At 44.8% G+C, this 19221-nt stretch overlaps 1 protein-coding gene and 1 non-coding gene across 2 annotated transcripts in view; one reads left to right on the top strand and one right to left on the bottom strand.

The window, feature by feature from the left end:
• Nucleotides 1-18268, bottom strand: part of MTM1 (myotubularin 1) — a 96330-nt gene extending 78062 nt beyond the window's left edge. The window contains exon 1 of the mRNA XM_041741471.1: nucleotides 18206-18268. The gene's annotated coding sequence lies outside the window, so the exon portion shown is untranslated. The remainder of the gene's footprint in view (nucleotides 1-18205) is intronic.
• Nucleotides 9598-9704, top strand: LOC121483663. Its single transcript, XR_005985788.1, has one exon. It is a non-coding gene; the product is annotated as a U6 spliceosomal RNA (small nuclear RNA).
• Nucleotides 18269-19221: the final 953 nt, after the last annotated feature.

Here is a 19221-nt window from a genome sequence, read left to right as displayed (position 1 = left end):
TCCACTGCAGACTCTTCCCATGAAACAGACCTTCCAAATTCAGGTGCAGAAACCTCTTCCACCAGGCCCTGCTTCTAGACTAAGAAACTATTTCCCTCCCTGTTGCATATGAAAACCCCAATTCCACAAAACACCTGCAGCAGTCAGCACTAAAAATGCTTTCTAAGAACTGTGGGCCATTCTTATTAGGTAAATCTAAAGACGGCAGAATTAGAAAAGTTTTCACCTCCACCTCATAGGGCCTTTGCAAGCAAAATCTAAACTCCAAGGGAAGCCCTAGTACCCATGGTCACCTGACTGGAGACCACTGGCCCTCAATTAGCAGCTGACACGGGCTTCCCATGTACAAACAGTGACAAAAGCTATGCAGGCTTTCAGTCTGGGTTTTACTCACTGTGCTTTCTTATGCTATGTTGACGTGTAAATGAAGTTTAAAGATAGTCTTTCTCTGGAGGCTCCCATGAAAGCTGTGGAAAGCTACCCAGTCTGAAAACCCACTTCTAAAGACTGCCAGGGAGCAAGAAGTTGTGCGTAAGAAGCCTCTGAGTCCAGAATGTTACACATCTTCCTGAAGGAGCGCTTTTTACTTGGAAGTCTGTTTTGAAAACAAAAATGCCAAATACTTAGGACAGGGCTGCTCAGTATCACTAGATCCCATGCTCCTTTTGGCATTAAAGCAAATTCCTGTAAAGATTTACCCCTCTCCTAGCCTGAAATGAAAATCATAGATATTACCAACCTAAACACGATTTCAAGAAATAATCAATACAGTGCCTAAGGGCCAGTATAAAGGAGAAACAAAATGACAGTAATTTATAATAAAATAACGCATCTTTCTTTAAAAATTTTCTTTTCTATTTTTTTAAAGATGCATTTACTCGAGATGGAGAGAGGGCGCGCACTTGTGGGCACACATGTGCACCCAGCAGGTGGAAGGGCAGAGAGAGGGAGACAAGCAGATGTGGGGCTCGATCCCAGGACCCTGAGATCATGACCTGAGCAGAAACCAAGAGCTAGATGCTCAACCAACTGAGATGCCCAGGCACCCCTAAAATTTTTTTTATTTTTAATATACATTACACTAAAAATAAAAGCAACCCCCCATTACCAATTTGACCTCTAGGGGGAGTGTCACCCCCAATGAGAAGCACTCAAGAGTTCCCTTAGGTACCTGGAGCGCCTTTACACACAGGATTTACTAAGTTAACTCATTCTCATTTTTGCATTAAAGTTGCTTTGACTACAGACCACCTAGGAGGCAAGAAAATGAAAACAATGCCTTGAGAAACCACTCTGCACAAGAGAGAAATGTTCATCTCAGCCATTTTGAGACCAGGTACACCATCAATTCAAGTTCCATATGTGCTCAACCCACATGAAAACAAATGATGGTCTATAAAACTAGGAATTTGGGGACACCTGGGTGGCTTAGCGGTTGAGCGTCTGCCTTTGGCTCAGGGCATGATCCTGGTCCCAGGATCGAGTCCCGCACCGGGCTCCCTGCAGGGAGCCTGCTTCTCCCTCTGTGTCTCTGCCTCTCTCTGTATCTCTCATGAATAAATAAATAAAATCTTAAAAAAAAACCCTAGGAGTTTATTTCATTTTTATACATCTGTCTTTGCACAGGGGTTGGTAAACTTTTTCTATAAAGGGACAGGTAGTAAATATTTTAGGCTTTGTGGGCCATACAGACTGTTACAGCTACTAAACTCTGTGTTGTAGCATTGAAACAGCAAAAGGCATTAGAAATGACAAATATCCACCATTTGCTTCAACGTGGATGGAACTGGAGGGTATTATGCTGAGTGAAATAAGTCAATCGGAGAAGGACAAACATTATATGGTCTCATTCATTTGGGGAATATAAAAGTGAAAGAGAATAGAAGGGAAGGGAGAAGAAATGGGTAGGAAATATCAGAAAGGGAGACAGAACATAAAGAACTAGGGGTGGTGGGAAACGAACTAGGGGTGGTGGAAGGGGAGGAGGGCGGGGGATGGGGGTGAATGGGTGACAGGCACTGAGGGGGGCACTTGACGGGATGAGCACTGGGTGTTATTCTGTATGTTAGCAAATTGAACACCAATAAAAAATAAATTATTAAAAAAAAACAGCAAAAGGCAGAGTCACCTCACTGGCTAAGTCAGTAGAGCATGCGACTCTTGATCTTGGGGACAGGAGTTCAAGCCCCAAGTTGGGCAGTGAGCTTACTAAATGAATAAAAAAAAACATAAAGGCAATACGGAAATGAAAGGGTATGCCTATATTCCAGTAAGATTTTATTTACAAAGACAGGCTGTCACTGTCTGCCTTAAACTGTTAAATATAAACTAATAAAAATATTAAAATAAATGATTTCCAAATGAACTTTCTTTGCCCAAAGTAAATAACAATCGTGTCCTCTTAAACTAAAATGTAAGTTATTGGTCACCCCGCCCATTCATAGCTTATACCTTATAAACGTGTACTATGACCAGCTGCAAAACTGTATGATATGGTTGAAAAAAGAAAGAGATTCCGTATTTAGAACAGTCTGTGCTTCAAATCCCAATGTTGTCGCTTGATTAATAATAATAATAATACACCACTGGACAAACTATAGTTCCTGGTCTGTGAAATGGGCATGATACTTCCACAGCAGATGGCAACACAGAGGCACTCAAATACCAAGCCCCCTCCTCCTACAAGAGATGCTTTGATGAGCTCGAAGTCATTCCTCAAACTGGTGCTAATACACTTGGCTGGATCGTCCATAAAATACACGGTGTCTAACACTGGGTAACCATTCTGTGTACACACTTTCTAAGATGATCCATCTGATCTTGGCATGGCTCTGAATAGCCTTAAAGCAGTTTATCTTTAAAGCATGCTGACTTCTATTTAAAAAAAAAAAAAAAAAGAAAAATAGAACACTAGAATCCTAGCCCAAGGAAACTTTCCACAGGATCCCTAACATGGGGACCTCACCTCATTACCTTCTATTTTGGCTCAACAATCTAGAAATATGCTAGAGGTTTTTCAGAGTAAATCTGTGTTTATCCCACAACAGTACCCGCCCGTCAAGGCAAGTGGCTTATTGTCTAAATAGACACATGTCACACATATGCCTCACAGCTCCTCAATTTGTCTCAGCCACATCAAATCTCAGGACTAAAGGGGCCTCATTTTGATGATTCTTCTTTGGAAATTATAAGATGTTAAGCAGCATTTCATTTACAAACTCGAACTTCGGGTCACTTTGATATTTACTATCCATTTTTTTTAAGATTTTATTTGTCTGACACAGAGAGAGGGAAAGAGCAGAGAGAGCTCAAGCAGGAAGAGGGGCAGAGGGGGAGGGGAAAAGACAAGCAGACCCCAGACTGAGCCTGAGATGGGGTTCCATCTCATGACCCTGAGATTGTGACCTGAGCTGAAATCACGAGTCTGATGCTTAACCCACTGAGCCACCCAGGTGCCCCTACTTTTCATTGTAAAGATCACGATATATTTGCTTCCACTTCTTTAAATGCTGCAAAGATCTTTGGCTAAAAGCAATACAATTCAGATCCAGTGTAGAATGCTTTTTGAATCATTTTTTTTCCAGTGGTTAGTGATGGATTTGAATTGATCCACTCACCATATTCCTTGGTCCCCTTATGAAAAATGGCCCATCGTCAAGACAGCTGATTGGCTTCAGCAGCATGAGCTGTGGCCATGGATCAAGATAACTTTCAAAATGCTTCCTGAATTGAAATCAGTATGCTATATAAACTCTTAGAAAACTCAAGTGCCATCCTTGACTTTCTTAATGTAAAAGGGCTACTTAGTAATATTACAGATATTTAAACAAATCATTAAATCCACCCACGGATTTTGTAACAGCCAAATACCTGGCAGTAAACAAAGTTTTAAAATAGGAACAAGATCAAGTTCCCCATCCACCTGCCAATTTCAAAACTCATGAACCCAGCTCCATGATAAAATTGCATCTCCGCGAACTATTTTTCCCTGTGAGGAACTATTGCAAAAAGCCTATTTTAGGCTGGAAGTGAAAAGCACCTTCTTAAGCAAAAAGGTAAGGGTGGTTGTTGAAGGTTGAGAGTAGAGACGTGGAAACAGTCACAACTGCAGAAGTAATGAAGGTGCAGTCCAGAAGATCTCCCGACTTCCCAAGGACCTTCTCAGACTGGCAATCCTGACAAAGAGTCCTCCAACTGGAGTCAGTGGTGATAGGGGGAGGATAAGAACTAAGGGGCAGGTGTGCAATTTCTAGAAGAACAGGGACAGGATTCAAGGCCAGAGATGACACCCTTCCACTCAGACCAATTCCCCAGGGTACTTTACTGGAGGAGCAGCAGGAGCTTTGTGAGCACCAGGGTCCATCTTTACCTGCTTGGACACAGGAAGCTTTACCTGAGCTCCCCCAGCACGCATGCATGCATGCATGCACACACACACACACACACACACACACCTTGCTTCTCCGCCCATTGCACAGATTTCTAATATTTCACTCCTCATGTTGTACTGTACATATCCACTGATGCTTTGTGTGGTTCGATCTGCACTTTCTAAGGGCGAGGGCTGTTTCACCGTGTGGCACCAGCGTGCAGCAGCCTAGGCAACTCAGTCTACGGATAAATGGAGACAGCATCACCCTCACAAACTTTCCTGACTTTGGAGAGGCTAGTCTTTGGCTGTTGAAGGTACCCCAACCTCTCTTCCTCCCTGGGGCTGATTTTTGCATATCTGTGTCATTTTTAATTAATGTATATATCCCTAAATAATGTCATTTTTGTGTGATCTTGACCTTTTACACATAAATGCAATGTTTCCACAGTCTTCTGCCCTCTGCTCTGCTCACACGGCAGGGTTGGGGGAGCCATATAAGTAGACGTGCGGAGCTGTACTTTTTCCACCACTGCATAGAAGTCCGTTGTTCCACCCTGTGTCTTCTGAACTGGTTCCAGGTTTCACTATTCTGTTCTGCTCTAGCAAACTTTTAAATGTCTCCCACTTCGCGCACAGTTGAGAACTTTGGATAATGATCATGGCTTCCATTTACTGACCCTCCACTACGTGCCAGGCATTGTTCTAAGCACAGATGGACTCATTCGACCCACCCCTCTCCCCAACAACCTTATAAGACAACTATTATGATCTTCATAGGAAAACACACAACCCCAGAGAACAGGAAGGTTAAGGAACATGTCTGCTAAGAACTGTCAAAGTTACAGTTCAAACCCAGTCAGCCTGACCCTCTTGCACACTAACATATTTGTGGCTCTGGTTCTCTAGTAGATGATCAAATGAAAGAGGAGGAATGCTTACACAGTTGAATGCAAAAGGTCTTCTTGGAATTCCATCTCTATGTTATAAAATTGGCTGGTCACAAACAGAACTCCAGTCTCCATTTTACAGACGAGTAAACAAATAGTGCCTCTTCTCCCCACATCCATGTTTGGGAGGCACTGAACCAGTACATTCCTTCTGGTTTGGCCACTGCAATGTTGCTTAGTACCATGGAAGAGTCTTTTCAAAGCATATCCAAAAGACAGAAAAACTTCATTATTGTGGACAAAAATAAAGACCCCATGAGGTCCAACTGTGATGTAAGGAGGCTTTTGTCAAAATGCCTATCAGAGCACACGTACCTGGAATGCTTCTTCAAAGCAGTCCCTTTTGGTGGTGTGCACTTATTCTAGTAACAATGCCACTATTCAAAGTATTTTTTTAAAGATTTTATTTATTTGGGAGGGGGGGAGAGAAAGAGAGAGAGAGAGAACGAACAGCATGAGTTGGGGGAGAGGGAGAAGCAGGCTCCCCGCTGAGCAGGGAGTTGGATGCAGGGCTCCATCCCAGGGCCCCAGGATCATGAGCTGAGCCAAAGGCAGACGCTTCACCAACTGAGCTGCCCAGGTACTCCATCACTATTCAAATTACTCTTCAAGTTCTTCTTTTGAAACTGCCTTTAGAGTGTAGAGCTACATAAGATCTCATCTCATGAATTTTTACCATATCTCAGTTTTTCAATGAAAAACAATGCTTCCCACAGCATGGGTGCCCACTCTATTTAACAGATGGGCCTCAAAATTATTTTGGCCTAAAGCCAAATGCCCAGTCCTCACTCAAAGATTTGATACCACTGAGGATTTTTTTAAAAGGTGCCTGAAGGCAACTCCAAAGAGTTCCAAAAATGGGCTGGATAGTTTTGGGGTTTCCTGCCCCTTCTCTACAAGGGCCAGAAGGAAAAAGCAGCCAGTGAGGTTTTTGAATGTTGCCAACTGTTGCAAATGCTGGGCCTGATACATCTTTATTAGTCCCAATTTACAAGAGCAGGTTGACCTTGAAGGTTAGCAGGGATCAGCAGGACTAGCTAGCCTGCCCAACGGGTAATTTGCCCTAACGGTTACGACGAGTGTCTAAAGGGATCTCCAAAGGCTAGCTTCATTAGAACCCTTGGGGATTCAGAAAGAGAAAGACATGCAGTGACCCAGAGTAGAGGACTAAGTCGTAAGTACAGTGGCAAGCCACACAAGCTATACAAAAAGGTAAAGGACCGAACACACGAACACACACTTATAAAAACCTGCCACTAAGTGTGGAAATGAGGAAAGGATGACTGCTTTTTTTTTTTAAGATTTTATCTATTTATTTGACAGAGACAGCACAAGCAGGGGGAGCAGCAGCAGGAGAAGCAGGCTCCCTGCTGAGCAAGAAGTCCCAGGACTTCAGGTCTGTCCCAGGACCCCACGACCTGAGCCGAAAGCAGCCACTTAACCCACTGAGCCACCCAGGTGCCCCAAGGATGGCTGCTTTTAATGCTTGCATTCCATAGCTCTTAAAGATACTAGCAAGCTTCATAAGGTAAGAAATAAAAGTCATGGGACGCCTGGTGGCTCAGTGGTTGAATGTCTGCCTTTGGCTCAGGTCGTGATCCCAGGGTCCTGAGAGCGAGTCCTGCATTAAGCTCCCTGCATGAAGCCTGCTTCTCCCTCTGCCTATGTCTCTGCCCTTCTCTGTGTGTCTCTCATGAAGAAATAAATAAAATCTTTTTTAAAAAAACAAGAAAGAAAGTCAAAACATATTGAAATAAGTAAAACTGTATTCGTAAACAACATGATCATGTATCAAAAAAAAAAAAAAATCCTAAGAACACTGTAGAACTACCAGAACTGGTAAGTAAACTTAGTAAGGTTGCAGGATATGCAGATCAACATAAAAATTAATGACATTTGTATTGCTAGCAACAAGTGGACATTAAAGTGAAAAAAAAAAACTCATGTGTGTAATATAAAAAAATGAAATCTTTAGGGATACATTTAACAAAATGTGTACAAGAACCATGCATGGAAAAGTATAAAAAACACTGAGAGAAATTAAAAAAGACCTAGACACACACTCAAGGATCAGAAGACTCAATGTTGTTACAATGTCAATACTGATCTAGAGATTTGATACCATCCCTATCAAATCTCTATGGGCTGTGTTGCAGAAACTGACAAACCAATTCCAATTCCGAAATTTATATGGAAAGCCAAAGGACCAAAAATAGCTGAAACGACCTTGAGGGGAGGGGTTGGAGTACTTACACTATCCAATTTCTAGACTACTAAAAATGCCTCAGTAATCAAGACAGTGGGATTCTGGCAGGACTAGTTAGCCTGCCCAACAGGCAGTCTGCCATAATGGTTAGAGAAGCATCCAAAGGAATTGCCAAAGACTGGTTTCAGAATCAGACCCATTTTTTTGGAGGTCCTAGCAATAGTCCATTGATTTCTAACAAAGATACCAAGGTGATTCACTGGGGAAAAGGATAGTCTTTTCCACCAATGATGCTGGAACAATTTGATATCCATATGGAAAAATAAGTGAATATTGACCCTTACTTCACACAATATACAAAATCAAGTTGAAATGAAGCATAGAAGTATTCGTTTTCAGGGCACCTGGGCAGCTCAACCAGTTCAGCATCCGACTCTTGATTTTGGCTCAGGTCGCAATCTCAGAGTCATGAGATCAAGCCCCATGTCAGATTCCGCACTCAGCGTGGAGCCTACTTGGGATTCTCGCCCTCTGCCCCTCCCCTTCCCCTGCTTGCATGCACTTGATCTTTCTCTAATACATAAATAAATCTTTTAAAAAGTATTCATTTTATATTGCAGCATCACAAACTTAGTAGCTGTAAACAACACATATGAATTTTCAGTTTCCGTGGGTCATTGGTCAGGAGTTGGCACAGTTTAGCTGCATCCTCTCCTCAAGATCTCACAAGGCTGGAAACTCAAGGAAAGGGGATTATACAGGGTATGAGTGGCGGGGGGGGGGCAGGGCACAAGAGATCTAAACGTTAAGTGTGAAAACTACTGAAGTCCTAGGACACAAGGGAAAATCTTTGTGAACTTAGGTTAGGTAAAGGTTTCTTAGAGCACAAAAAGCATAAACCTTAAGAGAAAAAAAAAAAAGACAAACCTGACTTCATCAAAATTAAAAACCTTGCTCTTTCAAAGGCTCAATTAAGAAAATGAAAGGGTAAGCTGTAGTTTGGGAGAAAGTACTTGCAAATCATAGATCTCACAAAGGTCTTATAATCAAAATATGTAACGTACTTTTATAATAATAATACAGGCAATCCAATAGGAAACAGGCAAAAGATTTGAGCAGACGCTTCACCAAAGATGATAAACAAATGGTCAGGAAGCCCATGAAGACATACTCACCTTCATTAGTCATTAGGATCATGCAAATTAAAACGATAGCGAGCTACCACTACACACCCACTAGAATGGCTACAATTTAACCAGAGAGACAATAACAAGAGTTGATGAGTTCTGAAGCAGAACTCTCATAACTTCATTTTGCCAGTGAGAATGTAGGTTGGCACGAGGACTTTGGAAAATAGTTTGATGGCTTCTTGTAAAACTAAACATACACTAAGCATAACGCCCAGCAACGCCGCACCTAAGTATTTACACAAGTGAAAAAACAAGTCCACACAAAGACCCTTAAGCAAATGCTCATAGCAGCTTTATTCACAACGGCCAAAAAGTCAGTCAACTCAAATGTTCATCAACTAGTGAATAAATAAATCACTGTGGAACACTACTCAACAACAGAAAGTCACCAACTGTGGATCCGTGAGACAATATGGATGAATCTGGAAAGCATTACGCTAAGTGAAAGAAGCCAACCACAAAACACTATATAAACCTACCCTCAACACATCTCAAAGAGGTAGTAGTATTCAGACCACAGTCTCTAACCATAATGCAGTGAAGTTAGAAATCAGTTCTAAAAATACATAGAAAATGTGTCTGCAAATTTAAAAATATACTTCTAAACCCAAGGGTGAATGAAAGAATCACAAGAGAAATGAGGCTATACTAGAACTAAATAATAATAATTCTATGCGTTGAAACATCCAAACCACAAAATAAATCCAAAGAGAGGAGAAAATGAGCAGTGATTTCCAGGATATATTTTAAGTGGGGAAAAAAAAAAAAACAAGAGGCTGAATAGTGTATGTAGTAATGCTTTTTTGGTGTAAAGGGGGAAATGCAAATGCACGTGCACACGTGTGCACACTTGCTCAAATTTGCAAAAGAAGAAACAGAACAGTGCTTGCTTTGGCAGTATATATACTAAAATTGGAATGATACAGAGAAAATTAGCATGGCCCCTTAGCATGGATGACACTCAAATTTGTGAAGCATTCATACAAAAAAGAAGAAGAAGAAACAGAAGTAGAAACTAAAACCTACTAATACTGATTACCTGGGATGGGAGGGGAGGGGGCTAGAAATAGAATGCCTAGCAAGAGACGGGGATGGAAGTAAGGCTTTTTGGAATATACCCTGATGTAAATCTGAGTTTAAAATGATATAAAGTCTTTATTCATTAAAATTAATCAAAAAGAAGAAAGTAGAGAATATAATTATGTTCATTCATTTCCACATACTGACACACATCATACGGCATAACCACAACTGACAAACCTCTGGTAAGGCTAAGAAAAAAAAAAGAAGGCAGAAACAATATTAAGATTTAAGAATGAAAAGACAGGGGTACCTGGGTGGCAGAGTCAGTTAAGCATTCGACTCGTGGTTTTGGCTCAGGTCCCTCGGGGTCATGGGATTGAGCCCCGAGTCTGGCTCAGTACAGAGTCTGCTTGGAAATTTCTCTCCCTTTCCCTCTGCCCCTCCCACTCATATTCTCTCTCTCTCTCTCAAATAAATAAATCTTAAAAAAGAATGAAAAGACAGGTATTAACCACAGAAATGGCAGATATTAGCTGGTAGTTTAAAATATTCTCACACCAAATATACCAGGCCCACGTGGCTCCAGGGGCAAGCTGTACCAAACATTCAAGAAACGGGTGATTCTAATCTCACAGGAACTTCCAGAGACCACAAAAAGGCAATGCTCTCAACTCACTTTACAAGGCTAGCAAACCGACGCTAGGCAAAGACTGTACAGGAAAGCCAAATCTTACCCTCAGGTACAGATGTAAAAATTCTGAAGAAAATATTACCAATCAAATCCAGCAGTAAGAAACCGGCTGGTTTCACACCAGCAGGCAAACCTGGTTAATGCTACAACGTTGTATTAGAAAATCCCTTAAAATGCCCCATCATCTTAACAGGTTCCAAGGGCGGGGGGCGACACAACCAAAAACCAAAAAAACAGAGCTCTGTAAAGGCAGAAAAGGGGTCTGATAACATTCAACATCCACTTAGAAAAAAAAAAAAAAACCATCCACTTAGGCCAAAATGAATGTGCACTAGAAGTGTGCCTACCTGAAACCCGAAGCAAACCTAATACTTTATGGTGGAATGTGGAACACACGATGCCTTCTCAGGTGCAGCTTCTGGGCCCCACCCCAAAGCCCCGAAGTCAGAAAGTCCAGGCTTGCCACCAGGGAGCTTGGCATTTAGGAAACGCCCTCAGGGGATTCTGAGGAGGCTGGCCACCCCAAAGTCCAAGTGCCAGCGACATAGCCCCGGAGGTACGGCATCACCCGGAGGGGAGCCTGTCGCCACCGCCACTGCAGCCGGATCGCCCGCCTGGCAACCCACCGAGTCAGAATGTGCATCTGGACCCGAAGTGCGGGTGATTCTCAGCGCACTCAGGTGGGAGACGCGGCCCTACGGCGGCTGCTCTCCAGCTGGGCCCCACCCCGAGCGCTGCACGAAACGCACCTGTTTGCTCTCCCCCGAGATTAAGAGTTTTGAGATGAACGTCTGTGGGTGGGGCCTGGGCAGCAGGTCAGTAAAGCTCCCAGGTGACTAAGGAGCGGCCAGCGTGGCGAACCACTGGTCTGCAGTGTGCCAGCACGCGGAAACTTCTCTCTGGGGACTCCGCATCCTCTTGGGTGAGCCAGAGAAGAAGGGCGCGAGCCTCAAGTTCTTTGAAGATCCCCGCCCACCCCACAAGGAAGAAAGCCTGCATGTCGCACACAGACGGGTGGCCAATTCTTCACAACGCTTACCGAACCGGAACGGAGAAAAGAAGGGTCTGCAAAACGAAGTAGGGACGTTGTGAGGATTCAAATGGGATGACCGTAATCGCAATGGGCAAAGGGCTGGCCACAGCTTACACAGGATCACTAATGCAAGTTATTACTGAGGCCACCGCGGCTCTAACTGCTCTTCAGGCAAGGACAGCAAATCTGATGACATCATCAGCAGATCAAGGCCAGAACGTAACTTTCAAAGCTGCGCTGTCCAACAACCGGAGCCACTAGTCCGTGCAACTCCTGAACACTTGAAATATGGCTAGTCCAAATTGAGGGGCGCTGTAAATGTAACGTACGTGCCAGAGGTTGCCAACTTCCTACCAAAAAAGGAGAGGGGAGACACTCTCTGATAATTACACTGATTACACATCGAAATGAGAACCTTTTGGATATACTAGATTAAATATATTATCGAAATTGACCTCATCTGTTTCTTTTCTAATGCGGCGACTAGGAGCATGCATTACACATGTGCTCAAGTTATCTTTCTAATGGACCGCAAGGTCTCCAAGGGTCACGGGGAAGCCAGGATGGGAACTACTACTTCAACCAGCCTTCTCAAACTTCACATACAGATCACCTAGGGATGTCATTAAAATGCAGATTCGAGTTGGGTAGATCTGAGGGGCCCTCAGATTCTGCATTTCTCCTAAGCTCCCAGGAGCTGAGGAAAAGCAGAGGCATCAGGACAATTATCAACAAGGAAAAACTGTTTTGTGGCAATGTGAGTGATGGGAACCTCTGGAGAAGTGACCGTGTCCTGTCAGAGTTGATAACAGCAAAGAAAGGAAATGGCCAGCAGGGTTGCACTCAGCCTCAACTTTAAAAACGCAGTTGTTATGCCTCACAGTGAGAACTCCAAAGAAGTGAGGGCCAGCTCCAATTGCCCTCCATCTAGGGACTCCCTTCCTCTCTGATTGGGAACCATCAATGTGGGCAAGGAACACTTCAGGACAAGAAAGTTCAAAAAGGAACGTCAACTGAGGTTTCTCAAACCCTGCCTGCCACATAACTGATGTCAGTGGCAGTGTCCTCCTACGGTCTCCGTGAAACCAAGTGCGGCTCGTCCTTCTCACTGTGACCAATACTACTGACAAGTCATGGTTGGGGGTCACTGCCATGCAGGTACATGACTTCTTTCAGCAAAATGGCTCAGGCCAATTCCAGGACTGCTGGAGTGACAGCACAGTCCCTGTTCTCCTGAGTCCCCCTCTAAGTCATCTCAGGCCCATAAAGAAACTTAATGGTCAGACGAGGGTATTTCAAGCACCATCATCTGATGCCATGAATCCCCTTTATGACCACCTCGGCCTCAAGAGCTCCCATGAAGTGAAAAGCATGGCAACATGACATAGCAGCCCTATTCCATTTTAAGAGGCTCTGGGAAACAATGCTTCCTCCTCACGGAAAGCCCAAGGGCATGATATCAATATGTAACAATCATCACAAGCTAAAGAAAGGACATCACTGTGCTGCCAAGGTCTGCAGGCAAGAGAATAAGAACAGAATGAGTTACACACAAGTTACTTTTATTTTTACTTTCAATCATTACCCTTCTACTTCCCTTACTCCTTCCCATCCCCAAACACACCAACAAGGAAAGCAAAAAATGAACCTATTCTATAAAAAAGGCTCATGACAGTAGTCCAAAAACCCAGAGGTTGGAAATGCAATGTGTGAGACCTCTCCCATCACTGGACCCAAAGAACTTTCCCCCTCATTTGCTAATTGTCCACGACAAGGAAGGCCTAGCATGAGATGAGCTCCGTTTCATCTGGCAGTCAGGGGATATGGTCTCTGTACAGACAATCGAATTCGTGGAAATGAACACATCCAAACAACTCTGAGCAATCCCCTCCTTGTCCAGTTCAAGTCAAGGAGCATTTACTAAATGGCTGCTGTGTGTTAAGGGCCATGTTGGGTTTTGCCTGCCCAGGAAAAGAAAAAAACCATATCCAACCTCAGCTCCCTTCTGCACAAGCTTAGATGAAAACAATTAATACTGGTATCAAGACAAAGAGTTGAGGAGCAGCAACACTGGATGACCAGGACTTAAGTCCGGGGCATTGCAAAGAGCTACTTATGGAGCCATTTCAAGATACTGAGAAATGACTTCAAATAACAAGAAAAGAGCACTCTGCCCCAGTACTACAGGAACACGAAAGGCAGCACAGACCTGGAGTGCAATCAAGGCTCTGTATTTCTTTCCATCCTCACCCCCTGAGTGAGAACATCCAGTCCAGTATGGATGGTGAAGCTTGGCAGGGCCTCCAGCCGCACGGAGGAGCTAATGCAAGGTGTTGATTTGAAAAAGGAAAGATTTTAATTCTGAAACACTTCAGGAAAAGGCAGGCAATATTCCCTGGTGCAGAGATTGTTTTGCTATTGCCCTGTGATTGTTGGTTATATGATACTACCATTTTAGGAATCAATAAAATGGAAGCTCATGAGGGGTACTGATGACTTCAGGTCCATCCGAGAGAGGCAATAAAACACTCGTGTATTTCAATGCTGACAGAAGAGGGAAAGCAAGGCAGAGGCCCACCCTACAGCTATGGGGTAGGTGGGCCAAGAACAGGAAGGACCCTCCTCTCCCATCCAGTTTTCCAAATAGCAGCGGCTTCTATGATACATGAATGCGGTCCTAATCATGCTGCACAGCCCACAACGGGTACTGGTGTACATGTGATCCTCTGGAAAGCTCTGAGAACTCGGCGGGGCTCACCACTCTGTCTTACAAATGGAAGAGGCAGCAGCAGTGAGGTAGGAGGACTTATCCGATGTCACAGAGTGAAGGAGCAGAAGTGGGACTTGGGTCCGGCTCCTGGAATCCAAACTCAGGATGCTTTCGGCCACCTCACACAGAGGGCTCCTTTACTGTTCCTTGTTCCTCAGATAAAAACAAAGAAAGTGCTAGTGGATGATACCAGTGTTCTCACGAGGTGCCTGCTGCATTCTTAAAAGGATGAGGTAGTCCAGGTGCTCAGGTGGACTGTAAACATTTAACATGAAAAGCTGTCCTCCGACTGCAGGACAAAACTAGATCTCATCTACTAACTCCAACCCGGCCTTCTGGTCCTCCTGCCTTCAAAGTGGAGGAATGGGAAAAAGGCCTCTCTTGATCTAGTCATGTTTGGACAATAAACAAAATATGGCCTCAAGTAATTTCTGAGTCCAAACAGTAAAGGGAGCTCAACACTGCAGGAACTGTGGACACTGCTGCCAATGTCACCTGAGACTAAAAGCCTGAGTCAACCATGAAATGTAGAGAAATGGCTAGAAAAAAAAAAAAATCATGCTTACCGGATGTCCAAAAGTGTATTAGGATGTGTCTAGAAGTATTTCTTTTTCTTTAAAAACACACAAGGTTTGGGGGGGTGGGGGGGCGCCTGACTGGCTCAGTCGGTTAAGCGTCCAACTCTTAATTTTGGCTCAGGTCATGAGCTCAGGGTCGTGGGATGGAAACCCAGGAGTCAGGCTTCGTGCTCAGCAGGGAGTCTGCTCCAGGATTCTCTCTCCTTCTCCCTCTGCCCTCCCACTCATATCCTCTCTATCTCTCTCAGATAGATAATAAATCTTTAAAAGCAAACGGTGGGGGGCACTTGGGTGGCTCAGTGGTTGAGTGTCTGCCTTCGGCTCAGGTCATGATCCTGGGGTCCTGGGATCGAGTCCTACATCGGGCTCCTTGCAGGGAGGCTGCTTCTCTCTCTGCCTAGGTCTCTGCCTTTCTCTTTGTGTCTTTTATGAATAAATAAAATCTTTAAAAACAACAAATAAAGCAAAGAAGGGAGTTCCACGTAGTTCTAGTCAGTAACAGTTAACTTTTCTGGAGTACCTACTATGTGCAAGACACAATCCTAACCACCTGACATAGATTATCGCCCAGTCTAGCCAACAATCCTCTGAGGTAGGCACTATTAATATTTTTTTTTCATTTTACAGATAAGGACACTGAGGCACAGGGGTAAGTAACTCACCCAAAGTCACACAGGTAATATTAGAGTCAGGATTCAAATCCAGAGGCAATACCTTACAGGCAAATGGCAACCCCTGTCCCTCCCCCATCTGCCAAAAAAGAATAATGAACTGAGAAACTAGAAAATAAGGAAAGCAGAACTTCAAAGAGGTCAGAAGCAGGGAAGGGAAATTACTAAAGAATAATGAAAGCAACCTCTTATTCTTCTATAAAATGGGAAAAACTTTAGAAATAACAAGAAACTCTGGCCTTTGAAATCCTTTGGCCAGTTCAAAATGCTGCCTCCTAAGCCTTGAAGAGGCTCTGCTTTTCTCTTGATTTTGGAGCCCTCAAAAACAGCAAGAACCACATGTTCTTTCAGTGGTTTTTAAAGTAACTACATTTTGTTAATCCTCCTTTCATTTTGGAACAAAGAATATTTGAGTATTTTTTTTAGAACTTTCGTCACTTTTCAGAACCTGTAAACACGAAAACATTTGCTTTGAAGCCATTGAACACACAGCATATGAGAGAACTGAAAAGGTACTACAGATGAACTTGTATAGGAAGTTATCACGCATGCCATTTTACTAGTGCTTTAGTTTTTAAGACGTCCAAGGCTTCCTGACGCTACAGCTAACATCAAAATGAACTCATTTCTTTACAAACCACACAACCCAAAGATTCAGATGGTAGGTTCTCAGGACAAACCAGAGTGCAGGAAAAGAAATCCACTTGTAAGGTAGCCTGAGGCAGGCAGGCACTGGCATGAAATCAACAGGGAATACTGACCTCAGCAGAGCCTTCTGCAGCTAATCTAGTTAAGGGAACCACTGAGACAGGGAGCGATTGGAAGACCACCTCCCTACTTGTTTGAAAGCACTTATTGTTTGCATTAAGAGAAAAAAAAAATGCAAGTAAATAGGAGGCTGGGAAGAATTCACGATCTAAGAGGCAATTGCTGGAGAAATGATGACTCCATAGAATCTCTTTGATTTAGACAGATTTGCTTTTGGATTTCATTATTTGCTTTAATGGAGCAGCAGCTGACACTCTAAAACCTAACAATTCAATATAGTTCCCAAGTCACTCTCAAACATGCCAGCCTGTTTTATTGACATCATAGAGTTTCAGAGCTCTATTTTTCTGCATAGTGCTCATCTCCAATAGAAAATATATCATTGCTTTTTTTTTCCTTGATCTGCTTCCCCACACATAAGTTCTGTAAGGCAGGGACTTCATCAATGGTGCTGTGGGCTGTCTTCTCAGGGCTTGGGATTAAGTGGGCACACTATGGGCATTCTGGGTTTAATGGGTAAATGAGGCCACTGACAACTTAATAAATATAAGTTAGAACTTTAAGGTAAGGGGACCAAATGTTTAATAGCGTTCAATAACTAGAATCTAAAAGCCCCAATCAATCTCCTCTACTTTCACTGGTCTGAATCTACTCCATGGTGTGCAATCTCTCAAGGATAGATTTGGTTTTGTGAAACAGCCAAAAGTCATCAAGTCAAATCTGGTGAGTATTAAGTGATCATGCCCAAGATATATGTTGATGAAAGCAAAATGTGTCTATAAATTAAGATGCGTAATTGTCTTCTTTGGCTGGTAAACTGGTTTTGAAGGAAATTCAAAATGGTTCAAACTACAACAAAATCACTGGCTTGGTCTCAAGACTCTAAGGTGGATACTTAACAAGGAACAAAACTAAGCTGTCATTAGAAAAAAAACCACCCGGGGTTAGATGGCTAGATACTTCCCAGAGACTTGACTTATGGTATTAGCTTCACCATTCGGTTGTCCCAAATCCCAGGTCACACTATTAAAATACTATACAACGTTACACTCTCTGGGCCTCAGTTTCCCCATCCTGGAAATGAACTACTTATGAACTTCAACGTCCCTGTCAATCCTAATATGCCATGATTCCTTTCTTGGGCAGGTCTGTTAGGTCTATTTAAAAACCAGTCACAATCCACTCCACTTCGTACTCAGTATGCGTCTATAAGGCCCATAATATAATCTTTGCAGCAGATTCATTTCATATTTGCTTAGGCAAAAACTAAAATTAGTTTTCATTTCCTGAGCGCAGAAGACAGTGAAGGGAGGCAACCCGGCAAAGGGCGCTTGCTCGCGCCTGTGCATACTTCCGACTGCGTATCAGGGAACTAACCGTTCCCTCTCTGATCTCTCAACTGTTGCAAAAGCAGATAAACCTCCCGTGCGTGACACAGAAACTGTTCGGGCGCCCACCGAGGCTTCCCGGCCAGCGCCGGGCTGTGGCCGCTCCGCAGGACCCACGGGGGATGCGGCGGGCACCCACCCCGGGCGGAGGGCCAAGGCGAGGACCAGCCGCGGCGCGTCGCCGGGGAGGCAGGACGGCCGCCCAGCCCGCTCGCCGCCCCAGGCGGGGAAGCAAAGTCCGGGAAGCGGCCGCGACGCCCCCAGGGTTCCCCCCGCGGCCCCGATCCCCCGTCCGGACCTTCGCCCGCCGCCGGCCCGGGACCTTGGGCGGGGAGAACAGGAGGAAGCCGGAGGCACCTGCCCGCGGCTCCCCGGCCTCCGTCAGCCCCGGCCGGCAGGGACAGCGAGGCGCTCGGGCGAGCCCCCCCACCTACACCCGCGGGTGCTACGAGAACCCGCGGGACCCGTCGGCCCGGGGAGTCCCAACTTCCTCCTCCCGCCCCCCCCCACACACACACAGGTCCCCGCAGCGCCCGGCTCAGAGCCAGGCCGGCCCGAGCGCACCCACCTCGGGGTCCGGGCGCCACCGCCGTTGCCAGGCTGCTCGCCTCCCGGGCCCCGCTCCGCCCCCTCCAGGGCCCGCCCCCTGCGGCCGCCCCGCCTCTGGCCACCGCCCGCCGCCCTCCTCCGCGCGCCGGTTGGCGGGGGAGCATCACGTGACATGGGCGAGGCGGGCGGAAGGCGCCGGGAAAGCCTCGGCCGCGGGCCCGAGGGGCGGGGCTCTTCCCCCGGGGGGCTGCTGGGAAGCCCCCTTTGAAAGGTCCGGCGCCTGGAGGCATCTGGTAGTTGTAGTTCCAGATACGCTGCCAGTGGGCAGGGCCCAGATGCTAGGAGCCGCCCCAGTAAGGGAAGTTGGCCTGGGAGCCAGCCGAACGGAGGCCGCTGGGAAGCGTAGTCCCAGGACTGCTCTGCGTCTCATTGTTTGGCTCCAATAAAGGGGAAATCCAGAGGGAGAACCCCTCTGTATAAAACTTCAGCCGATGTCAATAAACGGAGCTGTCATTGGGCGCGTACAGGGTGGGCTGCGTGACGCTGACATGCTACAAGCGCCGGGGGGACAAATGTCACTGACCCTGGCACAGAATCTGCAATTCACAAGCCGAATGAACAGCTGAGGTGGACTCCGGGCGGTGCCAGCATCTTTCCAAGAACTCTCTTGAGACTTAGTAAAAGGAAACATTTCAGGACGAAGTTCCTTCTGCTTTTTTGAGGTTTGGGGCAAGCGACCATTAATACAGTAAAAAGAAAGGAAAAGGGGGAAAAAAACCAGAAGGAAGACAACTTTAGGAAGAGAATTCCGTGCGTAACCGAATGAAACAAGCTTAACATAACACATAGAAAAATAGGTTTAATATTCCTTGCGCTGCATAGTAATCATATATATATATATAAGCATGTCAAAGAAATGATGCTGCATAGGAACACTTTACCATCTTTTTACTCTTGGATTTATTAGTATTCCAGCATCTAAAAATAATTGTTTTACCTGATACCAATGTATGTGTTCATATGAATTTACATACG

The sequence above is a fragment of the Vulpes lagopus genome, chromosome X (assembly GCF_018345385.1).
Source record: "Vulpes lagopus strain Blue_001 chromosome X, ASM1834538v1, whole genome shotgun sequence".
Lineage (NCBI taxonomy): Eukaryota > Metazoa > Chordata > Mammalia > Carnivora > Canidae > Vulpes > Vulpes lagopus.
Note: the sequence above shows the minus strand (reverse complement) of the source record. Positions and strands in the feature narration are given on the sequence as shown.